We start from the raw sequence: 6,778 nt of genomic DNA on the forward strand, positions 1-6,778 counted from the left end.
ATTGATTCTTTGTTTGTATCTGTCACATGCAATCACACACAATGAATTATTTTGGTACCCATATCTATTTGGGTCCTGAACTGATTAGTCTTTTAGGAACCCAGACTTGGATTAGTCTAACTGACTTTCCAGTTGCTGTGTTCCAAATGGTTTTTCCCGGCTTGAGTGTGCTTGGTGTGTTATGTGCAGATGAAGCAATATGTGCTTTAGCCTTGTTCAACTGGTTGTTCGGCCGATATCTTTTCTGAACTGACTTGCAGTTATGATAATTGGAATAGCCATTTGGACAGTTATTGCTGAACCTTTTAGGTGACTAGCTTCGTGAAACATTTGAAGTTTTAGGGCTATAACCAATTCCATACCTTTTAGCCTTGTTCTTATTTTCAATAGGCTGCTCAACTGGTCTACTCGACTCAGGTTGTTCCTGTACCACAACTGATTAGACAAAGTAAATGTATTTCCCTTTGCCTATGTTCAGTTTTGGCTGAGTATCACTTGTAGAAGTTTCATCTTGGTTGCTAAAGCCTAAACCAGTTTGAAGGATCGAGTGTGCTAGTGCCTTTGAAGGCATTTCGAGTACTATATTCTCCAGTGAGCTGCAATAGCTCGTGTTCTAAGAATATTAACACCGATGAATTAAATCGAGTTTGGTTTAAAACCAAGCGGAAGAAACTAGAAGTAATCCTTCGTGAAGAAGACTGTTATTAGAAAACATTTTAACTTATGTAAACTGAATAACTGAGAAAGGCCAAATTAGTTTTTGCATTCATCAGTTCAGTTATGGTGACAACTGAACTGACGGATACTCTAACTGATCAAAACAATTTGAAAATAACAGTTAATCAGTTAAATACACAATATATGTTTATGGATATTCGGATACTTCAACTGCTCCTACGTCACCCCTTCTACCACCACGGGTAGGATCCACTAGAATACTTTGATTTATACTACACTTTGTACAAACCCACTCAGCTAGAACTTACACTCCTGCCTAAACTGAACTCCTAGCTACGACTGAAGGCAGCACCTTCCAGCCAACACTTCTTTAACGTCTATGTGTCAAAGACTACATATACAAGTTTAACGTCTTTGTGCAAGACGGTATTTGGGTGGATGAGAGTGTTTGTGTGTGTGAGAACTGAACAGGGATGTTCTCACATACTAAGGGATATAAGCTTCTATACTAAGCTGATAACACGTTGAAGTGTCCCTCTGGGCTGATTGCTTCTGGAAGCTAATTTGCAATGTACGTGCCCAGTCTTTTCTCTCTTATTTTCTAATTGAGCTGTATATTTTAGTCTTCACTGATCTTTTCTTTATATAGGCAGGAAAAACTGATGAGACTCATTTATTGTATCCATTGTATCTTGAATTCATTTCTTGGACTTTGTGTTTCGACTTTTTGACTGTCATTCTAAAACGTTTTGTCTTTAATGCTCTGATGCAACATCCATTATTGTCCTTTGACTGGACAATGGCTTTGTACCTTCACGCTCAGCTGGAATCCATTGAAAGAGTTTGTCTTCATCTACAACTGAAAGATTCTGACTGATGCTTCGGAATGGTCAGCTGAACTGATCTTCAGTTGGGCTGGTAAAATCAGTTGACTCTTCAGTTGAAATGATTTTACTCTCGTTCAGTTGAATTGATCAGCTGGGTTTCTTCATCAGTTGAACACTCATTCGGCTGGCCAGGCTTCTGAGGTTCTCCTGCTGAACCACCCATCAACTGGACAATCAGCTGGACTGCTCAATTGACATAACAGTTAGACTGATTCAGTTTGTGCGATGTTAGGTCTTCAGTTTACGATGTAAACAGCTTGTGACTGATGCTAGCTTCTGCACACTAAGGTAGATTATTAGTAACACAAATTAACAATTTTTTTAACATCAAAATCAAGATTGCGAACTTGAAAAGTTCCAACAATCTCTCCCTTTTTGATGATCACAAAACTTTAGCAGTTAAGTAAAATATATTCAGTTCAAGGGTTAGTACATTCAAACATCGTTAAAAGCTCCCGCTCAAGAACTGAATTAAATAAGTTTTGAAAACCATTTAGAGATAGAGGAAAAAAAAACTCCCCCTCCAAAACTGAATAAAAAAAATAAGAAAGCATTTTTCAGTAGACAAAGAAAATCTTCCCAACAACTGAATTTTAAAACTGATTGAACAAAGCGATTTTCAGTTTGAGGGTAAAAGAAAAACTCCCTCTCAGAGACTGAATTAAAACCTCTATTTGAAAGATATTTATCTAGTCATTCATTCAAATGTTAAAATCATTCAAGCAATGTAGACAAGAAATCTGGAAATATCCATTCAGTTACAACGAAACATGATGAAATCTAAAATTAATAATTTATTATATGTTAAAACCTGTATTTTAAAAATTTAAGTTTCATTAAAATTATAAAATTATGTTATTTTAGTATTGTTTGTCTATATTTAAATGTCTTACTAAATATGTTTTATTTTCAGGTTTTCTATGTGTTGATAAAATAATGATAACTCAAGCTAGAAAATTCAAATGAAGGTGATTCAAACATGTTTGGAATCCTTGAGAAATTATATACAACTTTTTAGAAGACATTATTGCCTAAAAAGTTCATTAAGATGATCAAACTGTGCAAATATTAAAAGAAGGACATATTTACTTTTACTATGACCAGCTTATAATAAAAAAATCTTAAATAATTAAATATTTAACCACATGAGATGAACCAAGTGGCCAAATTCATCTACAGATAATATCCTACATGTTTGCTGTTTTGAGAAAAGTCAGATTTGGAGATTAAAGTCATGGAACAAAGCATTGAAAGAAGGGCCATGGAATTGAAGTTGGAGGAGACAAAAACTACTATTACAACTACATGACAATAATAAAATTTTTGAACCTTTCTCTCATTTGGCCTATAAATAGAGGCTTTGTGCTAGCTTGAGAATCATTCTATCTCATTGTAAAATATAGTGTGAGTGTGTATAAAAGTTCTAAGTTCCAATATATTTTTCATTTTCCCAACTATGAGTGAGGATTTTAGTGTTGATCAAAAGTAAGCTCATGGAAAGCTAAATCTATTATGTCAAGGTGAAGAAGATGAATTCTTGGTGAAGTAAGATTGTTTATATTCTGTATATTCTTTCTTTATTTCTTTTCATTTTGCTAACTTCTTTTTATTGTAGGTATAAAAATAAATTATTAGTTGTTATCAACTTACATCAAATGCTTGATACCATTGAAGTGGTTATCTTGATTTGTTGTTTAATTTTGATACAATAAATATTTCATCAATTATTATCATTGTATATCATATATTTCATTTAGACGATAGCGTGGCTCTGCCGGTTGTTCTAAATGAAATATTATGATTTAATACTAACATCTAACAATCTAACATTTACTTTATCGCAACTAACATTTACTTTTCGCATCTAACTTTTTCTTTCCGCATCTAACTTTTACTTTACTGCAACTAAATTTTACTTTCCCGCAACTAACTTATTAAATCATATATTTCATTAGGCAATAGCGTGGCTCTGCCGGTTGTTCTAAATTAAATATAATGTTTTAATTTAACATTTACTTTATGCAATTATATATTTATATAGTTATATATATAATCATAGGTACCATATATAAAATATCGATGAATTCGATATTTTCTATAGTAGATACTATATTATATTAGGTGTGTGTTTAAATATTTAATTTTCTTGAAACCATTATTTATTGTAGTTTCCTTTGTTTTTTTTTAATTAAACAATATTACATAAACCAAGAATAAATCCTTGATCCTTGACAAAATTAATAATTTGTAGACTTCATTCTTACATTTGGTAATTTATAAATTAATAAATTTAAACTTAAAATAACCTCTCTGCGGATCGATCTCGTACCTACGAAATATATTACTTGCAGACAACCTACACTTGAGTGAATTATAATTTAAGTAGTAGCAAGTCTTATAATGTGGATTTTATTGGCCGTCTTTATTCAAAGATACGCATTTTTTTTGCAAATCTTTTGAAAAATGTCAGAAGATGGGATCAGTTTCGAAACGAAACATGATGTCTTTAAATCAAATCATAATTATTGAAATATTCGATATTTGGGGGATAGATTTTATGGGTCCATTTCCATTATCTTTTGGATATACGTACATTTTAGTCGTTTTTGATTATGTTTCAAAATGGATTGAAGCAATTGCATATAGAACTAATGATCATAAAGTTGTTATAAAATTTTTAAAATAAAATATTTTTAGCCGATTTGGAATACCTAGAGCAATAATTAGTGATGGGGGAAGTCATTTTATAATAAATCATTTTTTTCTTTGTTAAAAAATATAGAGCAATAATTAGTGATGGGGGAAGTCATTTTATAATAAATCATTTTTTTCTTTGTTAAAAAATATGGCATTACACATAAAATTTCTACCCCATATCATCCTCAAAATAATGGTCAAGTTGAACTTGCAAATAGAGAAATAAAACAAATTTTAGAAAAAACAGTTAATCCAAATTGAAAAAATTGGTCTTTAAGATTAACTGATGCAGTATTGGAATATAGAACTGCATTTAAGACATCATTAGGGATGTCACCATATAGGTTAGTTTTTGGTAAGAATTGTCATTTACCGGTTGAACTTGAACATAAAGCTTATTGGGCAATTAAAGTATTTAACATTAATTTAGATGATGCATCTAAATTAAGAAAATTGCAATTAAATGAACTTGAAGAATTAAGAAACGATGCATATGAAAATTCAAGGATTTATAAATATAAAACTAAAGCCTTTCATGATAAAAATATTATGATAAAGTCATTTGAAATTGGACAAAAAGTTTTATTTTATAATTCTCGTTTGCATTTATTTCCAGGAAAACTAAGATCGAGATGGTCATGACCATTTATAGTTAAATTTGTTTATCCTCATTGTGCTGTTGATATTGAAAATCCTAAAAATAATGACGTGTTTAAAGTTAATGGTCAAAGACTTAAGCTTTTTATAGAAAGTGAAATTCTTAATGATGAGTTTATGCTTTTATATGATCCACAATAGTTGTTTGATATTTTCATTTTGTTTTTGCAGATTCTAGTTCATTTCCCGGTTAAGTGGTGGATAACGGTACTCCGTGATTGTTTAAGTCTGTTTCTTCAGTATTCCCAAAATAATTGAAATATAAATAATATAATAATATGGATGCTTATATTGTGAATCTTCGTAAATATTTTGCTTGTTTACCTGATAATGCGTTGAAAAAAATTTATAAAGCTAGATGTGAGCGACTAAGGTTGATGATGTTATATGGCATACCGAATTATGTCTGTTTGATAATTGAAACAAAAGTCCGATTGGTTGGGGAAGCAAGTGAAATAATAATAAGACATATGTCCGGATTTGGTAAAAGCACATATGCCAAAAAACGAAGGGCTAAACGTATAGGTGGATGTCATAAATGTGCAAGGTGGACTTGTAAGGGGAACTGCAAAAATGTTGGAATGACATGAATGAATAGAGAAGATAAAATTTTATTCATTAAGAATGGTATGAGTAAAGAGCCTTTGGATAATTTTCTAGAGGTTCTTGATACGCATTCTAGTGCGTACGTGCAAATGAACTTCTTAAACTATGGTGGCAATTTCAACATGAGGAATATCAATATGGACCGTGGAATCAGCCTTACAAAGATCCTACTGTAGTAACGCATATCTGTTTAGATAAGAAAATATATATATACAATTTCGTCTTGGGAATCTGACGTTAAAAGACCCTGTTTGCCAATTTATAAGAAAATTGGTTGGAAGCATATCCTCGACTTATAGAAGGAGTTGAAACCGTTGCTGAACGTAAAATCAGAGGAAGATGTGAGCCACAATCACAACTACGATGTATATATGTGTTTTAATTTTGTCATTTTTTATTTTCTTTTAATAATAATAATTTCATGTTCAAATATTGACTTTTGGCATGTTACGCTTATAAATTCATATGCTGTGATCTAACAATTACAGAAAACATATTTCTCAACATGTCAACGTCCATGGTAAGTAAAATAAAAAATATTTGTATATTTTGTGGATCTAGTGCAGGAAAAGATTCTATTTATGAAGAAGTAGCAGAAAATCTTGGAATAACACTTGCTAAAAAAAGATTCATTTGGTATATGGTGATGGTGAAGTTGGCCTCATGGGAAAAGTTGCAAAAGCTGCGCATGCAGGTGGAAGTGAAGTCTTAGGTATTATTCCGATTACCTTAGCCAATCTTACTAGACCAAGAATAAGAGAAGAAATGAAAGTGGACAACATGTATGAACGAATTACTCAAATGATTGAACATTCAGATGCTTTCATTGCTTTGCCAGAAGGTTTCGGTACTTTGGAAGAAATATTTCATACTTTTTGTTGGGCACAATTAAATATCCACAATAAGCCAATTGGTTTGTTAAATTTTAAAAATTGACAGAGATTTATTTCATTAGCTTCGCGAAGGATGTTAGTTTCTGCTACAAGTGAAGGTGAACTTATATATTTACTGCAAGGATTTAGTCATGAACCAGATCCATTCTTATCTCAACTTAATTGGCCAACATCCAAGAGTAAGAAAAGAAAATTCATGTGATGCTAAACTTGTGATTCAACGGTATGTTTTAATGTTTTTTTTTAAGGTATGAATAATCTCTTCTTCTTCTTCTCTTTTTTTTATATAAAAATAAAAATATATACATATATATAGTAATAATAATAATAATAATAATAATAATAATTTTTAGTTCAATG

Source organism: Primulina huaijiensis, chromosome 9, assembly GCF_012295235.1.
Source record: "Primulina huaijiensis isolate GDHJ02 chromosome 9, ASM1229523v2, whole genome shotgun sequence".
Taxonomy (NCBI): domain Eukaryota; kingdom Viridiplantae; phylum Streptophyta; class Magnoliopsida; order Lamiales; family Gesneriaceae; genus Primulina; species Primulina huaijiensis.